The sequence below is a fragment of the Apodemus sylvaticus genome, chromosome 1 (assembly GCF_947179515.1).
Source record: "Apodemus sylvaticus chromosome 1, mApoSyl1.1, whole genome shotgun sequence".
Classification (NCBI taxonomy): Eukaryota; Metazoa; Chordata; class Mammalia; order Rodentia; family Muridae; genus Apodemus; species Apodemus sylvaticus.
In genome coordinates this window covers 40,645,137-40,669,360 of record NC_067472.1, presented here as the reverse complement: position 1 = coordinate 40,669,360, position 24,224 = coordinate 40,645,137, and the positions used below count along the sequence as shown (strand labels likewise).

The window sequence follows — 24,224 nt, the reverse complement described above, 5'->3', positions numbered from 1 at the left end:
AATAACTACCTGAAGGTGTTTCATGCTTGTTATCCACAAATAAGATACTGAGGAGGGATGGTTATGTGAAGCCAGCCTGGCTATACAGACACAGACCCTGTTGAATGGCAGGTAGGAAGGAATTTTTAAGAAGAGAAACAAAATTTCAACACTTGACATATAATACAGCTTGTAAAAAAGGAATGGCTTCTGATCCACACCTGGAAGAAAAGATGACACAAGGCCAAAAGGAACAGTATGGAGTCACTAACCTGAGGGGTTGTCATGGCTAGTGTTTAAGTCAACTCGACACAAGTTAATGTCACCTGAGAGGAGGGACCCTCAAATGAGAAGATGCCTCTGTAAGGTTGGGTTGTTGACAAGCCTATAGGGCAGTGTATCTCACGCTGTTGGTCAAAATCCCTTTGGAGGGTTGATCTGGCCTTTCACCGGGGTTGCCTATGACCATAGCAAAACAAGGCTTGGTGACAGGTGATGACATAGCCTAGCTGCTGGTGTTGAGTGGCTGAGGGGATCTATAAAACAAGTTCCTGAACAGTCCAGGTTACTTGAAGAAGCCCTGTCTCAAACAAACAAACAAACAAACAAACAAACAAAGGAGGGAAGTGGGGGTATCATTTCATATTTTTGCCACTTAAAGAAATGAATTTGTATCTGAAGTTATCTCTGCTGATGAAATGAGCCCATTAACGCCAAATTAAAGTATGGAGGCAGGTTTATTGTGTGTGTGTGTGGGGGGGGCAGCTCTTGGTCTAGTTCTCTGATTACACAGGAGGGGGTTAGTGAAGTTGCCTTGGAAAGGGAGAGAGGGAAGGGGAGGAAGAAGAGAGAGCGTGGCTCACAGAGGGAGAAGAGAGTATCAAATGTCTAGAGTATATAGCGAAGAGCCACTGGCTGAGGGGAAGCCCAGCGTGGCTGGAAACTTGAGCCAGGGCAGCGGGGCGTGCCAGCCAGGCCCTGTAACAGGGAGGGACTGGAGGATGCTGGGAGAACTGGAGGCCAGCTCTGCTTTGATACGTTAAATATGCACTTCAGTCGCTGGTCCTGGAGCTGAAACCCAACAGTATCCACTCAGTTAGGGATTTGGTTCTGTGCGGTTCTTTGTATCTGAATGTTCTCCCTCCCACGTGTGGGGAAAACGTCTTTTATCTTTGATCTCTTTCTTGTTTCTCTTCTCATTTCTCCCTTTCTTCCTTTTCCTTCTCTTGTTTCTATTCAGAATTCCTCATGCTCTGTTAAGGATGGACACTTTATGAAGCTAACCTAACCTGGGAAAACAAAGCAAGAAACACTGATCCAGTTTGTCTTCTGTTACTGCACAAACAACTTGAAAAAGAGAGGGTTTATTTTGCTTAAAATTAACAGTCCAGTGTAGGGGGTGGTTCTGATGCTTTAATTGGGAATTTGTGTGTGAACGCTGAAAGTTCTGTTCCCCAATTGGTCAATTGGGTTTTTTTTTCCCCCCTGAGATAGGGTTTCTCTATATAGCCCTGGCTGTCCTGGAACTCACTCAGTAAACCAGGCTGGCTTCGAACTCAGAAATCTGCCTGCCTCTGCCTCCCAAGGCCTGGGATTAAAGGCGTGCGCCACCACTGCTCACTCCCCAATTGGCTCTTGATTGGTCAATAATGATGCTAGTGGCCAATGGCTGGGCAGAAGAGACGGGACTTCCTGGTTCCCTCCAAGCAGGCCGGGAGAGACAGGAGAGGAAAGGTTTCGCCTTGCATTTGGAGGGACAGACCTCAGCTGTGTGAGATCGCAGGTGGCGTGGCCATTGGCCGCTTCCACAACTGGGCCTGGGGTAGCAGGCAGGAGACTCGAAACACAACTAAGTTGAGCGCAGACTTAGGATACTGAGCGTGGAGAAGGTAACCAGGCAACTAAATTGAGGACAGATTTAGAGTGTTGAACTAGACATAAAAGTAACTGCGCAACTAAACTGAGGGCAGATCTAGAGGTGTTGACCTGGGAGTGAAGGTAAGGGCATGTTAGCCACAGGAGGCTTAGAAGTGCCTGACCATTGAGCTAAAAAGCATATTAAAAAATAAGCTGTGTGTGTGTGTGTGTGTGTGTGTGTGTGCCTTTCATCAGCAGATCCAGGGGAACCTGGGTGGGGGCTGGTAGCTTGGCCTGCCTGGAGCTTAAAGCCGGGTAGTAGAAACTCCACGCTACAATCCAGTCCATCTTTGAGGAGTCCCAGGGTGGAAATCTGGAGGCAGGGACTGAAACACAGGCCTGCTTTGCCCTGCCCTCCTTTCTTAATGCAAAACCACCCGCCCACGGGTGCGACTGCCCTCCCATATCAACCCTTAATCAAGAAAATGCCCCAGACTTGCCTACCGGGAGTCTGTTGGAGATAATTTGTGTCAAGCTGACAAAACAACGGAAACAGAAAACCTAACCAGCACACCAGGAAACCACGAATGCTTACTATTGTAAGCGCCAAAGTTTTGTTTTAATAACTGTGCCTAAGAGATCCAGGAAACAAAAATGCTTCTAACCTGGAACCCCCTTGCCCTCCTGACAGATATGTTCCTGGAGGCTGGAGGCTGGAGGCTGGAGGCTGTTGTTTATGGGAAATTGCAAGCCTGCTTCCACTCCCCTACGTCTGACTCAACTCCACTGGATGTATTTGATCACTTGTAGGCGGGAGGTAGGTGTGCAGAAAATACATCAGAATGCAGGCTTGCCCCTGATTGGGCCTGGTAGGAAATACTGTGGCCTTCTGGGATTGCCTTTTTAAAGTTTCAGGGAGGCGTGACTCATAGCCATTTCCTGGGAACCAGAGATGGACCTGGCCAGAGAGTCCATCAACCTGACCAGTATTTAATTGTCTTTAAACTGTGGTAGTGGTCTTTTTATTGACCTGTGGGATTAATACTATTTAATGAAGAAATGTGAAATCCCTGGTGTCAGGAAATAAATGATTTGTTGATTCATCGTGAAAATAAACCGAATCCTACCTTCTCGGCTGTCTTGGGGGAGGTGGGCTATTCAGGTTTTGTTGGTTTAGATTAACTGGTTGCATTTGTTCCCCGCCCTAGAAGCATGTGCTAGGCATGGTCCCAAGAGAATACATTTTCTTCTAGTGCCAAGCTACAACTCTGTCTGCAAGTAAAGTAAGAGGGCATGTAAGGACAGTCTCTCTCTTTCTGCTACCACAGCCATTACCCATGACGTCATATTTCTCATTCACCACAATTAGCCACGCACAAGCCTCAGCACTTTAAAACACCACTTCAGACAACCAGGAGCTTCTGGAGAAGATGCCAGAATATCAAATGAAATTCCAGTCAAACTATTTGCTGTGGTCTTATCAGGTTCAGGCTAAAGAGTCAGAAGGGACTAAAGGCCGTCCTAGATTCTAGGGGTTTTTGGTTTTTGTTTTAAAAAACAAAACAAAACAAACAAAAAAAAACAGAAAACAACTGAACCTACCCATGGGACATAGCATAGTCTTAAAATTCCTGTCGTTAAATGGAGTGTGGCAGCAGGAAGATACTAAAAGCAAAACATGTTCAAACTGGAGGAAAATGTAAAGAGAAAAAGATAGAGAAAGCTCAGTAGAGAAGGGCTTGTTTTGACCTTTATGATTTCTGGGAAGGGGAAAGGGAATGGAAATTGATTGATTGATTGATTGATTGATTGATTGATTGATACATTTTTCTTTTTTTTTAAGATTTGTTTATTTGATGTATGTGAGTACACTGTTGCTGTCTTTAGACACCAGAAGAGGGCATCGGATCCCATTACAGATGGTTGTGAGCCACCATGCGGTTGCTGGGAATTGAACTCAGGACCTCTGGAGTCAATTTCTCTTCCTCTGGAAGAGCAGTCAGTGCTCTTAACCGCTGAACCATCTCTCCAGCCCTCTTTTTTTTTTAAAAAAAAAAGAAAAATATTTATCTTTATGTGTCTGAGTACTGTGTCCATGTGTATGCATGTGTACTACACATGTGCCTGGTGACCACAGAGGCCAGAGGATCCACTAGAACTGGAGTCACAGTTTTTTTGTGAACTGCTCTGTGGGTTCTGGGAGCTGGGCTGGGTCCTCTGAATGAGCAGTCGTACTCTTAATTGCTGAGCCGTCTCTCCACTCTACTCCCCTTTACTGATATATCCGCACTCAGTTCCCAGCTGTATTGCTGTATGTCGCTGGAATGGGAGGGTAAGGAAGATACTCTCCCCGGTGACTATGCAACATAGGAACAAAGGGACGTGGCATTTTTAACTTCACACTCAAGGTATTGAGGAGTATTCTGGATTCTAAGATGAGAGCTGAATAATGAATAATTGATTTCTGTGGCTTAAAGGGGAAAACAAAGACCATTATCCAAAGGTGTAGAAATAAAGTTCCGAGTAGTGAAATTAAGCTGATAATAGACTTGTGTATAAGAATTCAACAAATGGTGTTTCACGGCCTTCCTGTTCCCCTCAAAAGTAGGAAACAATTTGGGCTTGGCACATGCGGGTACAAATGTGCGTTAAAATGAGGGAGAATAACCAAGAAGTGAAAGATGTATAACTATTTAGCTTTGTCAAAGACACAGATCTGCCAAATATTTGGCATATATATATGAACAAAATATTTTGGCTCAAATAAATAAAATGGCACTATCCATCATAAATCTGTAGCTATGACCAGAATAAAAAGGAGTTTCTATACCCTTTAAAATGCCAACACAGAGATGCAATCAGATTTGTGTTAGCCTTTCTGCTGATTGGGGAACTCGAGCATAAACCTCCCCCCTTGTGTCGCTTTTGTTCTGTGGAAAGAGGCTCGTGTCTTCCCATTTGCTCCAAGGATACAGAGAACGAGTGAATAAATGCGCCAAGAGTCCAAGCGCTTTTCACATGGCCTTTGTCTGAGAAAGTCAGCCGCATTCCTTGATATGTGGAAATACATTCAAACAGCTTGCCCAAGGAATCGCATCCCTTCGGGTTATTTAGTTCCAGCAGCAGACGGAGTTGCTGGCCCACTTCCAGCTAAAAATCGTGATTTGAGAGGTTATTGTATGTTGTCGAAAATGCTTCTGGATCTTAACTCTCACTAGAATGTTAATTTAAATTACTTTAAATACTACATGCATTAAAACAATGAATTTATTTTTAAACGCCCAGATCCGCACGCCTACATCCTAATTTTGCTGCCAGCGGATCTTGAATGCATGCATGTGAGAAATGTAAATAGTCACCATTGTTAAGATTATGAAAAAAAATTTTTTTAACACTCATCTCCTGGGCTGGAGAGATGGTGCAGAATTTAAGAACACTCACTGGCTGCTCTTCCAGAGGAGAGTTTCAGGTCCCAGAGCCCGCATGGCGGCTGACAAAGGCCTGTAACGGCAGCTACAGGGGAACTGATGTCCTCTTCTGACCTCTGCAAAGCAGCAGGCACACCTGTGGTACATAAACATCCATGCGGACAAAATAGCCATACAAAAGTCATGTCTTCAAACAACATCAGAGATGAATTCTGTCACCATGTATTTGATGGGCATGTGTGTGTTACTTTTCCATCACTGTGACAAAGGTACCTGAGATGGTCACCTTTTGAGGAGGAAGGGTTTGTTTGAGTTCACAGCCTCAGAAGATTCCACCGTTGGTGTCTCGGCCCTGTTGTTTTGATCCTAGATTAGCACGGAATGTCATGGTATCCGGTGGTAGAGAAGGCCTGCATATCTTCCTGCATAATGATCAGGAAGTAGAGAGGACAGGTAGGGACAGGGGCCCAAATAGCACCTTAAAGGACATACCTCCAATTAAAAAATTTTCTTCCAGTAGGCTTCACTTCTTCATTTTTTTCCATATTTTTTCCCATAAATTCTGTTTCATTTTATTTTGCTTCTTGTGTTAGCTCTCAGGCCCTGTATGTATCTAAAAGTAAGGTCAAGATGGACTCTTAAGATTCCTGATGGTAGATAAAAGCTGGCATCTTTGGGAACTTGGAAAACGCATCCCCGAAAGCAGCCCCTCCCCCAGCCTCCTAGTCTCACTCTCAGTCTCTCTAGCCACTCCCAGCACATTGCCCTATCCTTCCTGCTCGCCAGCGCTGCTATACTTGCTGTCTCCACTTCCCTAGCCCCTGACTCCTCCAGACTCCTCTGGATCTTTTCTCTCTCTTGCCCATAATAAAAACCTTCCCCCTTGCCTGCTGCCAGGTGATGGTGGCACATGTCATAAGCCCAGCACTCGGGCAGGCTGATCTCTGTGAGTTCAAGGCCAGCTTGGTCTAAAGAGAGAGTTCCAGGACAGCCAGGGCCATATAGAGAAACTGTGTCGTTGGAAACGAATTGCCGGCTGATAGAGCGGTTTTGTCGGCAGCTTCTTCGCACCACCTCCCCGAATGCTATGTGTGTGAGTGTTTTGCTTGTGTGTCTCTGTACCTCTTGCATACCTGGTACTTGTGGAGGCCAGAGGACGGGATGGGATTTCCTGGAGCTGAAGCTGAGATGCTTGTGAGCTGTCATGTGGGTGCTTGGAACGGAACTCATGTCTTCAGGAAAAGCAGCCAGTACCCAACCATCGATCTCTCTAGCCTCTGGGCACAACTTTTCTCTTTTTCCTTTTCTCTTTTTTTTGGGGGGGCGGGGGTGGTGGTGCAGTTAACTTTATTGATGTTATTCAAGAGACTAGGGAGGGCTCTCTGGGCCCCTCCTGCTATTATGAGGGTCTGGGATGGAAATTGTGAGGGAGACGCTCAGTGTTGGGGGCCCATTGGGACAGGGACTCCTCAGCAATTGAGAGTGGGTGGTTCAGGGCTTCTTACTCTTGGAGGCCATGTAGGCCATGAGGTCCACCACCCTGTTGCTGTAGCCATATTCATTGTCACACCAGGAAACGAGCTTTACAAAGTTGTCATTGAGAGCAATGCCAGCCCCAGCATCAAAGGTGGAAGAGTGGGAGCTGCTGTTGAAGTCTCAGGAGACAACCTGGTCCTCAGTGTAGCCCAGGATACCCTTTAGTGGGCTGTCTGGTGCCTCTTCACCATCTTCTTGATATCGTCATACTTGGCAGGTTTCTCCAGGCGGCACGTCAGATCCACAATGGATACATTGTGGGTAGGAACACAGAAGGCCATGCCAGTGAACTTCCCATTCAGCTCTGGGATGACCTTGCCCACAGCCTTGGCAGCACCAGTGGATGCAGGGATGATGTGTTCTGGGCAGCCCCACGGCCATCACACCACAGCTTCCCAGAGGGGCCATCCACAGTCTTCTGGGTGGCGGTAAAGGCATGGACGATGGTCATGAGCCCTTCCATGATGCCAAAGTTGTCATGGATGACTTTGGCTAGGGGAGCTAAGCAGTTGGTGGTGCAGGATGCATTGCTGCTAATTTTTTTTTGTTGTTTTTCTTTTTTCTTTTTTGAGACATGGTTTCTCTGTGTAGCCCTGGCTGTCCTGGAACTCACTGTGTAGACCAGACTGGCCTTGAACTCAGAGATCCTTCTGTCTCTGCCTCCCAAGTGCTGGGATTAGAGGAATTTGCCACTACTGCCCAGCCCATTGCAGATAATCTTGAGTGAGTTGTCATATTTCTCATGGTTCACACCCATCACAAACATGGGGGCATCAGCAGAAGGGGCAGAGATGATGACCTTTTTGACCCCACCCTTCAAGTGGGCCGGGCTTTCTCCATGGTAGTGTCTTGCCAGTAGACTCCATGACATACTAAGCACCAGCACCACCCCATTTGATGTTAGTGGGATTTCACTACTGGAAGATGGTGATGGGCTTCCCATTGATGACAAACTTCCCATTCTCAACCTTGACTGAATCATGGTATTGAATTTGCCATGAGTGGAGTCATAGTGGAACATGTATATCATATAGTTGAGGTCAATGAAGGGGTCATTGATGGCAACAATCTGCACTTTGCCAGATACAGAGTAGAAGGCAGCCCTGGTAACCAGGCACCCAATACGCCAAATCTGTTCACACCGACCTTCATCATTTTGTCTACGGGACAAGGCTGGCACTACACAAGAACATGCAGCTGTCTCTGGACAGGGAGGAGCAGATACTCTTTTTTCATATCTTTTGGAGACAGGTTTCTCTGTGTAGCCTTGGAAGTCCTGGAAATCACTCTGTAAACCAGGCTGGCCTCTAACTCAGAGATTGGCCTTCTTCTGCCTCCTGAGTACTAGCTTGCACCCCACCACTACCACTTCTTAAAGGTCCCACCACCTCCCAAAAGTGGCACTGGGTGGAGACCAAGCCTCTGGGGGACATCCAAACTATGCAAACTTTCCTAAAATGACACTATGAATGCCCGAGCGGGGTGTATGACCTACTGCCCTATGACACCGACCACACATTTTGTTTGTTTTTAATGTGACCCACCTGGCTTCGAGGTTGACCTTGGCATTTGGTTCTTTCTTAAGAGAAAGAAGAATTCATTCTTCTGTTTGGGGTTTTGCCCTCTGTTTCTTAAATATTTATGTACTTTTGGAAGTTTAGAAAAATCTTTCCATTTTTATTTATTTATTTATGTTTATTTTTTTATTTTTCAGACCAGATTTTGCTGTGTAGGCTGAGCTGTCCTGAAACTCACAATCCTGGTGTTTCCACCCCCCAAGAGTTCAGATGGCACCACCAAGCCCAACTGACAACAATTTCCTTAAACACCTTTTAATTTAAGTCTTACCCTCATGAATATTGTACCAGTTTTATAGTTTCATACACCCTAGGGTTCTCTGTCCATTATTTTTCCAACCTATTTCTTTCTATTGTTCAGATTGGGTAATTTAATTTATATCATCCTAGCTTCAGGTTCATTGGTTTTATGACCCCTTACATTATGCTCATGATCTCATTGATGGAAGGGTTTTGTTTTTGTTTTGTTTTGGTTTGTTTTGGTTTGTTTTGGTTTGGTTTGTTGTTGCTGTTGTTGTCTTTGTTTTGTGTGTGGTTGGTTTTGGTTGTCGAGACTTAGCTTCTTTATGTCTGAAACTCTGGCTGGTCCTGGCTGACCTGGAACTCACTATGCTGATCAGGCTGGCCTTGAACTCACAGAGATCTGCCTGCCTCGGCTTCCAGGCAGGAGCCACCATGCCCAATATTTGATTGAAGTTTTATGCTGATTGCTTTATTCTCAATTTGCAAGATTTCTGGTTGGCTTCTTTTTACATTTTTTCTTATTTACTTTATGTGTCTGAGTGCTTTGCCTGCATGTGTGTATGTGCACCATGTGTATGACTGGTGTCCTCCAAAGACAGAGGGGGATGGGACCCCCTGGAACTGTTGTTGCAAATGGTTGTGGCCACCTTGTATGTGCTGGCAATCCAATCTTGGTCCTTCGCAAAAGCAGCAATGAGCATCTAGTCCCTGTTTGGCTTCTTTTTATATCAACTACCTTTTGCTTAAAATTGTCAGATTTTCATTTTTTTAAGTGTGTTTTGGTTACTTGTTTAAAGTATTTTTATGATGACAGCTCTATAATTAATTAATTAATTAATTAATTAATTAAATGTACGAGTGCTGTGCTGCATCTATGTCTGCATGCCAGATCTCTTTATAGATGGTTGTAAGCTACCATGTGGGTCCTGGGAATTGAACTCAGGACCCCTGGAAAAGCAGCCAGTGCTCTTAACAGCTGAGATATCTCTCCAACCGACAGCTCTTAAATTCTTGTCAGATAATTCTAGCATTTGTTTAATCTTGGGCTTGTCTCCATTAGTAGTTTCTTCTAGTTTGTCGTTGTTGGCTGCATTGGGTTTTTGTTTAGTTTTGTTTGTTTTGGGGAGTGTTTTGATTTCTTCTTGAGACAGTATTTTGTCTCGCTATGTTGCTTAGATTGGCCTGAAGCTCAGGGTCATTCTTCTTCATCTTTGCAAAGCACTAGGATTAACAAGTGAGTGCCGGCATGGCTGGCTGTTCCTGACTCGTGATATTAGTGGTTTTCAGCTGTATCTTGAGCACTCTCGTTATTGTGCTGAGGCTCTGGGTCGAACCGATTCTTCCACTTTAATAGCTCTGCTAGCACCAGTGAAGGAGGGTGGTGACACTTTATTATTGTCAACTGATGTGGAAATATGGCTTACTTAGTTGACTTCCACTGAAGCACAAAACCAGAAGAATATTACCTTACTGCTGGGTGGAGTGAGTTCAGGCTTCTGCCAAATGGGCTCTGGGGAACCTAGTTACTACTAGATTATAGTATAGCACAGTGCAGTATAGTATAGTATAGTATAGTATAGTATAGTATAGTATAGTACAGTATATTGCCTTATGGTTTCTATTGCTGTGATGAAGCACCATGGCTAAAAGCAGCTTGCAGAGGAAAGATTGTATTTCATCTTACAAGTCTCAGTTATACCCCATCACTGAGGGAAGCAAGAGCAGAAACCGGAGGCAGGAGCTGACACAGGAAAGACTGTTGTTTACCGGCTGGCTCTCCATGGTTTGCTTAGCCTGCTTTCGCATACAACCAAGGATCAGCGACCTTCCCAGAGGCAGAAACCACCCACAATGGGCTGGGCCCTTCCCCATCAGTCATTAATCTAAGGAAATAGTCGACCAACTCACCTACAGGCCATATGGGTGAAGGCATTTTCTCAATGGAGGTTCTTCTTCCCACATTCCTCTAGCTTGTGTCATGTTAACCAAACATCAGTAATAAGCAGTATATTTATATAGTTAGCCCTTACTAGCTTCCCACCCTGTCCCCTCTGGTACCACCTGAATTGGGAACAGCACCCAATCAATGCTGAGCAAAGGTAGAAGACCCGGCTCCCTACACATCAGCAGCTGGAGTAGAAGATGCAGGAGGCTCGTTTCTACCAAGTGCCTATGAAAATCCTGCCTCCCGACTGGGTCTTCCTTAGTCCCATGGGTTGAGGTGGAGGAAGAGGATCTTGAGGCAGCTGGCTAAGAACATGAGTGCAGCCTCTTCACGCAGTTTTGCTGTTGTATTACTAGGACACAGTTCATGCCATGATACTTAGCTCTAGTAGACTGAACTGAGGTTTTCTGCAAGGCAATCTTTTCCCTTGTCCTGCAGCCAGGAAGAACTGGCTTTTCTTAGGGCTGCTTGTCTGCAAGTGCTAGCATTCTTGCACTTCCTGTTTAAATTTTATGAAGCGAAGAGGTGTAGAGGTGGAGGCTGCCATGTTCCTTCCGTCAAACTCATCTTTTCTCTAGCACTGTTTTCCCATGAAATGACCAGGAGATGTGGGAAGATGTATATCTACGCCTTTGTGTCTTGGAGCCAGAAGTACATACAGTCTGATTCCTATGAATCCCTTTTCTTTCTTTTCTTTGCCTCATGCCCCCAACCCCATGCAACTTTTTGTCCTCTCTACTGTGGCACCACACAGTGGCAAATCCCGGAGCACTACCCTCAGGTTCAGTCCATCAAGACTGGGTAAGAGATTCTAACCTAGTTCTCCATCACGAAGCCTACACCGGCTTTCAGGGGATGTTTGAATCTGAGGCTTTACCCCTTGCAAATGAATTCGGGGTGAGGGTAATGGAAAAAATGGCCTGTCACTTCCGCATCTTTCAAATGTACTCTGCGAAGAGCCACACAGGCACTTTTAAGCTTGTAAATCTCTTCTGCTGGCACAGGGTTCCAAGGGCAATCGGGACTGCCACTTAAAGGGAGCAGTTTGTGCATTGCACAAAGGCATCCAGCCAATGGGACAAAAGGGGCCTAAGATTCCGCTCGTCCTCTGCTTGCCAAGTCATGTACCCACAGGACCACATCACCCAGAGGGGGTGCCTCTTTCAAATATGCACAAAGCCTCCCTGTAAGGAATCAGCTGGGTCCTGATCCTAACAATAGCAGTATTGCAGCGTCTCAATGGAAACATTCTCTTGGATTCCATAAACTCATTATGCTTGAATATTCAATTGATACTCATACATAATTTATGTCATCCTGTCAAAATCATTCGCTTTTGGGAGTCTTCAGGCCTACGAAAGCCAGCCCCAAAGCATCAGAGGAAGAGCACATTGCACACAGTAGCCGCAATCAAGATGGCTTTTTAAAGGGCTTTCCTGTTCTCCTGGGATGACACCTTTCCATCTATGAAATCTGTGGATTATCAGCAACCGGGTAGATACCAAGGACTTTCTGATTCATTCAGCTTTCTCCCCAGTGACATCCTCATTACTCTACAGACCTGTTACATTTCAGTAAGTCCTTACAAGGCGAGTGAAAAGTCTCTGTCATGTGGGGATGTCCATCAGCATCGCTGAGGAAGTATGGATGCTTCAGCTTCAAACAGTAGTTAAATAGTTGTGTGAAGACATCAAACTCGCCTCAGAATAGGTTACCAGTGGATCAACCAAAAAAAAAAAAAAAGCAAACAAAAAACAAAGAGGGGGGGGTGGTGGCTGAGATGTCACCTAGCAACAGAGTGCTTGTTTAGCCTTGAGATTTAATACCCAGCATCTGGATAAGAGGACCAAGTTCTGGTCCACACTCTACTATATGCCACAAGACCTTGGCTATAAAAGACACTTTCCCTAGGCCTTTGTTTTAACGTCTGAAAACAAAGAAGTTAAATGAAGTGTAGCATTAATTAAATGTGCAGAATCTTGAGTCTCGGTGTCAGATGGTTTTTGGATCATACACCGCAGCTTCAGAGCTTTGGACGCAGCAGTTTCTAATTTATAGATGAAGAAAGCTGTACTCAAATTAAGTAATTCGCCTACAATCTCAAGGCCAACCTATGGGCTACCTCATCCTTTCCCCAGATCTATTTGATAGGAAGCCCATGGTTCTCCAGGGAAACCTCTCTCCCTTCTCAGAAAGTCTATGGAGAAAAAGCCTCCCTTATTGCAAAGATGAACACATGACTACCTCAACCTGAACAAGAAATGCAGGTACCAGAACTGAGGTTTGGCGCAGTGGCAGCTAGTGTTGCTGAGTCTCTGGGTTCGATCTGGAAAAGAGAACAAGGGAAAACATGTGTTCCTTAGAGCCCAGTGTCTTCAGCTGCGGGCCATGACCCCATATGGGGTTGTGTAACGGAATGCAGAGCTTGCAAAAACTTTGGCAGTGGTTAAAGACTTTGTATTGTGCAACTAAAACTGAAGCCAAAACTAAACTTGTAATGAATTTGGGGTACTGCTGGCAATGCTTGCCCAGGTTATGTCACATGACCTCATTGGCACATTTTTCTGAGCATACATGTACATTTTGCATCATACATGTTGGATTTGAGATGATTATATGTTATAAATAGCAGTATTTTTACTGTACTTACAGTTTCTCACTCTTATAGAAACATCATGGCCTAATTATACAAAATAAAAATATTTAATCCTTTCTCATGACTGGCACTCAGCATGTATAAGGTTAGTTTGACTTTGGGCTATCTTCTGTTGGAATATTTGATTTTTAAAATTAAGGCTGGAGTTTCATAAGAAGATATCAAATACATTTTGGCTTGGGATGAGGACAAAATGTGCAGCAGTTTTTGAAATGTCACCAAGCATAGTTCTGTCATTTTTTATTTTGTTCATGTGATGTGTGATTTTTAGCATTGACAATTATAAAATAAAAATATAGATCAGCTCTGTAAAACTCTACACCCTGCATTATCAAATGTTCAGCCATGATTTTATCTTTTATATAGAAATAGCCAACCATGTCCATCTCATTAGCATACAAATTTGATTACATTTTAAATAAGAGGCAAAATTATATGCATAACAAAGAAGTGCATTAAAATAAATTTCTCATTGCTCTACATCAATATGCACATGGGAAACTCTAACTGGGTTTAGTGAATTATCAAGAGAAATAAATAAAGTGAAATAAATAAATGAATAAATAATAATAAATAAGTGGAAAAAATAGGACATGAAGCTGAAAGGGATATGTTGTAAGGACTCGGGGGATCAAGATGACCATATGTCCTTGTATGAAATTGTTAAGAATAAAGGAAAATTAATGTAAAATATAAATAACTTTATGACTTGTGATCAGTAAAGGTTTGATGTGCATGCATATTTCATATTCTGCATATGAGAATTATGTAAAGTTTTTAGGCAAAAAATGGGGTGGGGATTGTAGGGCTGCAAAGATGGCTCAGAGGTTAAGAGCACTGACTGCTCTTCCAGAGGTCCTGAGTTCAGTCCCAGCAACTACATGGTGGCTCACAACCATCTGTAATGGGATCTGATGCCCTCTTCTGGTGTGTCTGTAGAGAGTAACAGTGTGCTCACATACATACAATAAATAAATAAATCCTTAACAACATCAAAAATATTGTATTGCAACACTGATTTAAAAGAAAGTCCCCAAGCACAGGGCCAGCACTGGTAACCAGCGAGCGGTCTGAAACACACCTACATGCACATCCAGCTCCTGAGAAACCACTGAGGAAGCCTGGTCACCTACTCATCAGGCTCCAGCTGTAAACAGATCCCCCAAAGGGGGCCCTGAGACCTAGCAGGAATGCTTGCACAGCAGACTTCTGGGAGCCAGGGAAGGAATACCCAGAGACTCAGACTTGAGTTGGAATCCAGCAAAGCAACAATCAGGCTGTAAACAAGAAACCCTGGAAAGAAGCCACATCTACAAATGTAATTGTCTGCTTAAAACTTCAACTGGCAGAATTTGGAATGTTGCAGGTCTAGGGACTAATTATAGTTTTTCTTGGTCTGAGAGCCATTCCTTGCTTATCTCTGTGTTGGACCTAAAACCCTGATAAACTGATAAAATCCTTTGCAATGTATTAACAAAACTCGATTCTCTACAAATCAAAGGGCTAAGATAACATCTGAGGCCTGTCGCTGAGATTCCTCCTTCGTGCTGTAACAACCTACCAGATTTTTCCACTGATGTATTTAAATTTTTCCTTAATTAATAACTTTTCTTTGTTTTGTGACTATAAAAACTTCATGGAACTGCACCCACATGGGGACATGATATTTGGGGGAGACCTAAATCTATGTTCCTGGAGTGTGGTCACTAAAATTTGGCTCCGGAATAAACTAGTTCTTATTCCTGTGTGTGTGTGTGTGTGTGTGTGTGTGTGTGTGTGTGTGTGTGTGTGTGTGTTTGTGTTGACAAGGGCAACTGGCTTTGGCACCCATGATCCCATCCAACTCTGTCTCCCTTGATTGATTCAATATTCTCCTGCCTGTTTGGCAGGCCAGCAGGCCCCACCCACCCCCACCCACGGGTCTCCCTATCTCTTTTCCCTTTTCCTTCTCCAAATCTCCAGGCTAACCAGAGTGTGAGTTCCAAGTCTTAGCCTCCTGAGAGCTGGGAATGACTTTTATAATGTGATAATGTTTTTATGACACTCTCCCTTCTCAGCCCACCTTCTTCTACCCAAACAGCCAGACCACACTTTCCCACTGACACTGTTGATCCTGCTTCTAAAAGTCTGTTCCTCTCCTATGCTTTCTCCAACAATTCGGTACTAACCTCTAGACTCATTCTGGGGCCCTGAGGGTTTTTCTCTTTCTCTCTTTTCCTTTCCACTCATACACATGGTAACTAATATATTAGTATACACCCTAATGCCATCACCCCTTTATTTCCTAAAATCATTGATGTTTTGAGTTGAGTAATTTTTGTTTGACTATTATTGTACTTTTCTTGTAGGGCTACTCTGTAATAGTCATGCTTGCAGAGAGTATTCTAATTTCAAGAGAGTACTGGGGATTGAACCTGGTTCCCCCAGCTACCACGATAACAGGGAAAAACAGCATCTCAACTCTACACTAGCTTAGTTCCTCTTCGATATTGAAAATATTACCTCTGAAAGACTAAGGCTGACTTAAAGAGATAAAAAAATAAAAAAATCCAGGGTCTGAGGAGATGACTCAGTTGGTGGAGTGCTTGCTGACAGTTATGAGGAATTCAGCTTTGGCCCACCAAATCCAGGTTAAAGATCCAGGCATAGCAGCAGGCATATATACCCAGCTGGTGTGTGTGTGTGTGTGTGTGTGTGTGTGTACACAAGAGGATTTCTGGAGCTTGGTTCAATGAGATGCCATGTCTCAAAAAATTAAAGTAGAGGCTCTCCGCCTTAGTCCTCCCAAGAACAGCTCCATCTTCTCATGTAGTGCTAGTTTGTTCCTGAAACATGGTGGGGAAGGTTGAAGTGTGTGGATTAGTATAGCAAAGTAGATATTATTGACATGAATGACCCCTTCATTGACCTCAATCACACAGTCTTGTATGATGCCACCCACAGCAAGTTGCATAGTACAGTAAAGAGGGATAAGAAGAAAAGTGACTGTGCAAAAGCCAGCTCCATCTTCCTGGAGTGAGATCTTGCCAGTCCAATGGGCTGAGGCCAGTGCCAAATATGTTGTGGAATCTATTAGTCTTTTAACAGCCATTGGGAAGGGTAGGGCCTACTTGAAAGGGGAAGCCAAAAGAGCCACCATCTCTTCTGTTCTCCTAATGGACCCATGTTTATGTTTTTGTACCAGGAATACTACAACAACTCACTTAAAATCTTCAACAATGTCTCTGGCACTAATAACTACTTATCTCCTCTGACCAAGGTCATCCATGGCCAACTGACAATATTGTGGGACTCACGGCCATAGTTCATGCCATCATCAACACCCCTTGGGATTTAGTTAAAAGAAATAATCAATTAAAAATATGCATTCTGTTTCCTTAGCTCTCATTTGAGTCATCCAGGAGACAGTTTCTGGAAATGGAATCTAATGATATTTTTTGTAAACTAGAACAAAACACCATCTCTCTTCCCAGGAGTTCAGACCTCTCCCTCCTGGCCTCTGGGAAGGTATGTATTTGGAATCCATTTTGCAGAGGTGACATAGCCAGCCTTCCAGGTAGTTTTAGGAAATCATTATCTCCAGCTTAGTGCTGACTCATTAGAAGCATAGAGTATGAATGGCCTTAAGTACCAAGCTGGCAGAAAGGGTCACATTGTCATTATTTATTAAACATTTACTCGCGTAGAGGGACATATCCGTAACTCCATTTCTCATTTTGGTGTGTGCTCATGTGGTGCATGTGTGTATGTCTGTAGTGTATGCACATGTGTGCATGCGTATGTAAGTGCACTTGCCCATGCATGTGCCTGCAGAGGCCGGAGGGGACATCAGGTTTCTGTCCTCTTACTTTCCACCTTATTTCTTCAGGACCTGTCTCTCACTGAACCTGGAACTTATCTTTTCCACGACCTAGGCTGGCCAGCAAACCTCAACATCTCCTGTCTCCACTACTCCAACAACCCCGCCCTGGGATTGCAAGCACAGATAGCCACGCCTGCTTATCGTATGTGGGTACTAAAGATGCAAACTCTGGTCTTCACCATTGTGAAGCAAGCGCTCTTCTCCACTAAGCCACCTTCTATAGATTCTTTCATGATGTGTACCCAAAATCTCTCCAGGGGCTTGGCTTTGAGGTTTCAACTGTGAGGGTGAAGCTACTCACCCAGTATCAAAATATTAGACAGAGAGCAGCCACTCAGTAAACATCTGGATAGTAGTTAAATAATGTACTGGTTACATTTCTTGTTATTGATAGCTATAGTTACATACTAACTTGTATTTCATTGTGGGGAAGGAAGTTAACACATTGGTAACCTGGTAATGTGTCCCAAGCACTTAGTGCGATTTTATCTCATTTGGTAATCACAGCAATCCGGTAAAGTTGGAGTCATTAGTGCCATTTTGAAGATAAGAAAAATGAGGCCAACCATTTTAAGATTGAATAACTGTTAAGTATCAAAGCCAGGATTTTTGTTACTTTCCATTTTTACTGAATGTGTAATACTAGATTTAGAGGAGGCGTAGATTGAGTCCTTAGAACTGAGGCTTTAGTGGTGGCCTTGAAACCACCATAGACCCACTGGCCCCTTGAATCCCCCAAACAGCAATGGTGGCTTATGGCCAAGACAGTTTATAATAAATAGAAAATAAGCTCTTAATATTCTTAATGAATGTTTTATTGATGAAAAGTCATTAATTTTATAAATGCAGGTGAGCTATACAAAATATAATCAACACTCATGTGTCCATCAACCAGTTCTATTATTTCTTCACTTCATCTTTGTTTTTCCTTTCTTGTTTTGATTGTTTATTCTAGATAAGGTCATTCTATGTAGTCCTGTAACTCACTACGTTGACCAAATTGGCCTTGAACTTGTAGCAAGGTGTCCACAAGTTGTCGCCGACTGCATGTATGCTGCAGCATGTACACACTTCACACACACACATACACACACACACACACACACACACAGATGTTAGAAACAGAATCCATCTGATCCTAGACTAAAAGATAAATTTAAGGGTATCAGAAGCAAAGGCACTAAAAAGGGCTAGGACTCAGCAGCATGCAGAGCCAGGGGAGGGGCAGTGTAGATGAAAGGAGCGCCTCCCGAGATGTGATAAGCCTCTTATCAACTGCGGTGGCCTTGGTGTGGGAGGCCACGGATGAATCCTACCTCCAGTCCTCTCCTTTGCACAGCAAGCACTTTACCCACTGAGCCATCCCCACCCGAGCCTGGGAATTTTTAGATCCTTTAACTTCCTTGGGAAATACATAAGATCGACAGCACTGTCTCCATACTATTGATTAGTGACTAATCAAGAAAACCCCAGTAATTTGCTGAGGTCCCGGTATCTCATTACAGGCCCAGAGTTGCTGTCTGCTTACGTAATCTATTTCAGACCCTGATACTTGAATTCTGCCGGGAAGTACCCTCTGAATTTGGGAAGCAATGCACCAGCATGGATAGGAAATCTGATTGGATGAAAGACAGATGAATCTGGACTCTTGTATCATCTAAAGTTAAGATACTTATCCATTCTGCAATCTTGGGAGTAGAATTGTAAGAATGCTCCCTAGTTTTCTGAACTGGCCCAGGTAAACTTTTGTGACTTTCCCAGCCGTAACGTTCAGAAGTTGTCCTTTAGGACAGCATCTCTCAAACATATGAAGCACATATGAACCCCTCCGGGGTCTTGATAAAGTATCAAATCTTCCTTTGAAGGCTCAGAGTGGGGCACTAAGTTTTTGCATGTTTAATAAGCTCTCGGGGGATACCCATTCTGCTGGTGTGTCCTTACAAACACACCCTCTATCCCCAGTCCCCCAAGGCCAGCTCTGAATGTCAGAGCAGATCAGAACTTCACAAAGTAGATTTGGGCAAAGGACCCAAAAACCATCTGAGAGAAATGTACTTATGGTGTGAAACAGGGGTTACTCTCCTTGGAATTAAGGGCATGGCTAGTGAAGGATCATGAGCTAGTCACGTGTCGCCACTTCTGTGATTGGATATTTGCACATGTCTCTGGCTGGGCCTCGGGCTGAGTGAGCATGCACAGGGAGTGTGTGACCTCCTTACCGACTCAGCCCAGGAAGCACTAAGACAATGACCAATCCCAGTAGAGATGATTCCAATCTTCACTTATTTCACACTGTGAGATTCATTAAGTATCAGGGCAGCACGAGGTCCTCACTTGTAGCGTGTCCTAGATACTGTCTTGTTGCTGTGATAAGATTCCCTAACAAAAGAAACATAAATATAAAGAATTGACCTTAGGTTCACGGTCCTAAAGGAATACAGTCCACCATGGCGGGGAATACATGGTAGGAGGCAGGGAAGGCATGGTGCTATGAACAGGGCCTGTATACTCACACTGCATCCACACGTGGGAAGCAGAGAAGGGACAGGAAGATGGGTCAGTCTATAAAGTCTAGCTCCTGTGTCCTATTTCCTCTAGCAAGGCTCCACCTCCTAACCATTCCTCAACCTTCCTGAACAGCAGCACAAGTTGGGCACCAAGTTTTCCAACACGTGGGCCCATGGAGGACATCCCATGCCCAAGCCATCCGTATCCTTTTCCCCCTTGGCTCCTGTAATCGGCTTATGGTCATCTACTGAGGTGTGTTAAGTCCAGCTTCAAAAACCCCCAGTCTTCAGCAGTTCCAACCCTGATCAAGAATTCGAAGATTCTTATGATACTCAAAGCAATCTTGCACTCACAAAGACTGTGTGTATAAATCACTGAACCTGCTGCATCTCACTGATTCAACCAGACTCGCTGGCCATTGAGTCTTTGGGATCCCCACAAGTCTCCGCCTTCCCAGTGTTAAGGTAAAAGTACAGGTAAATGCCACCATGACTGTATCTTTACATGGATGCAAGGAATCCGACTCAGGTCCCCATGATGCAGAGCAATCACCTTACCAGCTGAGCATCTCTTCTGCTCCTTCCCTGCATATTCCGTTTCATTTCCTATTGCTGTCTCATTTTTACTTTTAAGAGTAGTCTAGATCTGTTGCCCAGCATGGTTCAGAACAAAAATCAAGTGATTCTTCTGCCTCAACTCCCTAGTAACTGTGACCCCAGACACTTACCCTCTGCCTGGTTTCAGCTTCACCTTCAAGTAACAAGGCCCACGGAACATAGAATATCAGGCAGTGCTGACATTGAGGGATGAAGGCTCCTGCCCAGCGGTGCCAAGTGTCAGTTACAGGTTAATTCTTGAGAAGAAACGTAGCATCCTGTGAGGACTGCTTTCTCCTGCTTATTTCCCTTCACCTCCTTAAAGGTAATCTTTGGGGTATGCCGAGTGCTGCAAAGGAAACCGTTTGTCTTTAAAGACTATGTCGTGTCCATTTTACCTGTGCTGTCCTCTGTCAGAGGCAATGGCGGTACAGGGAACTTTGCAGAACTCGAGAGTTCCCAGATCAGCACTGTGAGAGGAACTAGATCAGACAGTGTCCCTCCAGTTCCTCATGCTGCAGCAGTTAAGGCCACAGAGGCACTGGGCTCTGCTCGTTATCTTGACATTTACATTTCTGGTGACCTTGAGTGAGTTGTTTCCTGTCTTTTACATAGAATATGAGAAATTGTCTCTGTTTTCTTATTCCTTTGAAAGATATGTTTCCTGTGTTTCCAGGACAGTGAAAAGGTTTTAAGCTGTAGGCTTCCACAGCAGCTACAGTGGAAATCGCTGTGGACAGCTGTAGGATTACACACCTACAGTCAGGTGTGCACTGTGGTGCACAGGCATTTACCTTGGAAGTGCAATACCAAGCACAGAAAAGAGGAATCTGCTTTTCTGTTCTCTGCTTACCATCCATCAGGCATTTGGGAATCATTAATCCATGCCACAAGGGGGCGCTTGGGAAATACTGATTTTAATGCCAGAGATAGATGAACCATTGTAAATATTTAAACAGAAATTAAAATGATTTGCCATTTCTGAATGTAGCCGTGCTTCACCTAATCCAAAAAATAATTTGTAATCAAAAGTATCTCCTACTCTTCACATTTTAGATATGGATGATACTAATATAATATATAATCAAAAGCATTTACAGACTTGAATTTACATAAGAGAAGAGTACAGGCTTCAGCCAAGGTTGGAGGATCTGGAGAGTAGCAGGCTACCTCATGGTGTAAATGGAGGTGAAATATTCCAAATTTCTTTTAAAATTTTTTTAATTTATTTATTTTGTGTATATGAGTTTGCTTGCTTGCATGCATGCATGCCTGTGTGAGTCTGGTGCCAAGAGAAATCAGAAGAGGGTGTTGATCCCCTAGAACTGGAGTAACAGATATCTATGAGCCACTGTGTAGGTGCTGGGAACCAAAACCAGGTCTTCTGCAAGAGCTGCCAGTGCTTTAATTGGATATTTTCTTTATTTACATTTCAAATGTTTTCCCCTTTCCAGATCTCCCTTTTGGAAACCCCCTCTCTCATCCCCCCTCCTCCTGCCTCTATGAGGGTGCTCCCCCACCCACCACCCACTCCAGTCTTCCCTTCCTGGCATTCTCCTACACTGGGACATCGAATGCTCTCAGGCCCAAGGGCCCCTCCTCCCACTGATGCTTTTCCCATTGATGTCCAACAAAGCGGCCAGTTCTCTTAATTTCTAAGACTTCTTTCCTGACCAAACAAGACAAATTTTAAAGATAATCTATGGCCCTCCATTTCTCTTGCCCCTTCCCTAGTTGGGAGCTCCCAGACACAGGAGACTATTCTTATTTAGCTTTAAAGGATTGTTAGAAAAAAAATTAAATGAGTTGATTTATCTAAAGGATTTGAAAATCACACTATTATATAATTGAATTATATATGTGTATGTAGGTAATATTTATACACCTATATATTTATGTTCTATTGTTTTTATCACTAATTCTTGCTTTGCCACAGCCTCTACCACTGAGATACCAAGTCCCCAAGCCAGAGTTCCCCTCCGACATGCCCACCTGGAAAAAGGTTTTCTCTTAACTTTTCTTTCTTCCACACACTAAGGAAGACTGCCTTTGTCTGATGACCCATCATTGCTGTTCTAGTCACCTAATACACTCCTGAAGGCTTTCCTAGCACCATGAGCATTTTATCTTTGTATTCTTTCCTTTTTATGAGCCTGTGGATTGATCTCAGACTTGGACAATAGTCCTATGGACACTAGCTCAATGATCTACTATTGAACTAAACCGCAGGCCTGATTGTTCTTACACTACTAAAGTCACTTCAGTGACTATGTGATTTATTGACTGTCAAAACATCCCATGTGTATGGTGTGGAGACAAACACAGCAAGAATGATAATGGAAAGTGATAGCAATTAGAATGGTTCTCTACAAAATCTGTTTCTGTTTTAGTTTGTTATTTGAGACAGGATCCTACTTTGTAGCCCAAGGTGGCTTCAATTTTGTAATCCTCCTGCCCGAGCGTCCCAAATGTATCACCATGAAATTTCTTTCATTGTTGTAATTTTTTCTATAAGCTTAAAAATGATTTTCAAGTTGATTACAGGGATCAACCTGATCACAGTGAGTTAAAAGCCATTCTGAGTATGCAGACAGACAGAGATAGACACAGAGAGACAGACAGCAATTTAAAGAGACAGAGAGATACAGAGAGAGAGAGAGGAAGGGGGAGACAAAGAGAGACAGAGGCAGAAAGAGATACAGAGGGAGACACAGAGAGACAGATCAGACACACACACACACACACACACACACACAGAGAGAGAGAGAGAGAGAGAGAGAGAGAGAGAGAGAGAGAGAGAGAGAGAGAGCAATGTGTGTTGTCAGCTGTGCTTTGGGGGTTCTAGAGCCCTTACTTTTTCAGACACACAGCTTGCCAGTCCCCACCTCTATGTTTACTCTCCAGCCACAGAACTTGATTTTAATTTATTACCTCTGCACATGCTGTTCTTGAAGCTGAAACTCTGACTTCTGAATTTGTGCCTCAGAAAACTCCTTTCTAATTTTGGTTTTGAGACGAGATCTCACTATGTAGTACAGGCTAGCCTCAAACTCCTGTTTCTCCTACCTCAGTCTCCTGGTTGCTGAGATTATAGGAGTGTACCACCACACTAAGATGAAAACTCTTTATAGTTCAATACCCAGAGTGTAACCTCACTGCTAAGGAGTCTGTGCTATATGCCTCAACAAATCAATTACTTGCCCTGGAGAGCACACAGCGTTCCTTTTGGTTCCTCCCCCTTTCTCATTTTGGGTAATTATTCTCCCATCTTGCCCTAACCCCCCAACTTCTCTGACTACCTTCATTATTAATCCCCGTTTAACCTCAATGTGTGACCCCTTACATTCAAGTTTCCATTTGCTGACTCTGGGGCCCTCACTTCTTTGGTAGGAAACTGCCACTTGATAACTTTTTCTAACTTTTTCTCCTTTGCGACGAGATCCTGACATTCAGGCACCATCTTTGTTACAGTCCCTCATCCTACCAGGTCCTTCTCTTGACCGGTGTCCACCTTTAATGCTGTTCCCTCTGCTTCTTACAAAGCTGTCTCCTTCTCTATAAAAACAGCATGTCAGCCTAGTGGACCTTCTAAAAGAACAATTATTATTTATTTTGTTTATACCTCCTGGTCAGAGAATTAATGTGTTCTAATCCTTTGTGCTAATGTGTAAAAGTTCGTCAAATATTAATAACAAGAACTAACAAGGTACATCTATAACTGACACATCTGAGAGGTTAGCACTCTACGCACCTTGGAGAGAATGCCCCCTGGAGTCTTCACGTCAGTCTGCCCACACTTTAGGGGAGCAGTAAATGACTCTTTTCAACTCACCAGGTTTTCATTGCTTTCCTAGCATTCTGGGCTGTAAATTCTGTAACTTAAAAAAAAAAATTCTTGGAGTGGAAAAAGCTATGTTATCAGCAGAAAGGCATTGTCACTTTGAAATATTACTGGCAAGCTCCAAATGACTCCTAGGCTGATGAAGATTCTTAAAATCTTCCCATAAAGAATGAATTGGCTGGTCTCATGCCTCCTA

The 24,224-nt window shown here is 43.7% G+C and overlaps 1 protein-coding gene and 1 pseudogene across 1 annotated transcript in view; both read right to left on the bottom strand.

Annotated features, from left to right (window-relative positions):
- Gda (guanine deaminase) overlaps positions 1-24,224 on the bottom strand; it is a 680,631-nt gene that overhangs the window by 348,070 nt on the left and 308,337 nt on the right. The gene's annotated exons all lie outside the window — the stretch shown is intronic.
- Positions 6,756-16,915, bottom strand: LOC127684094 (glyceraldehyde-3-phosphate dehydrogenase-like; annotated as a pseudogene).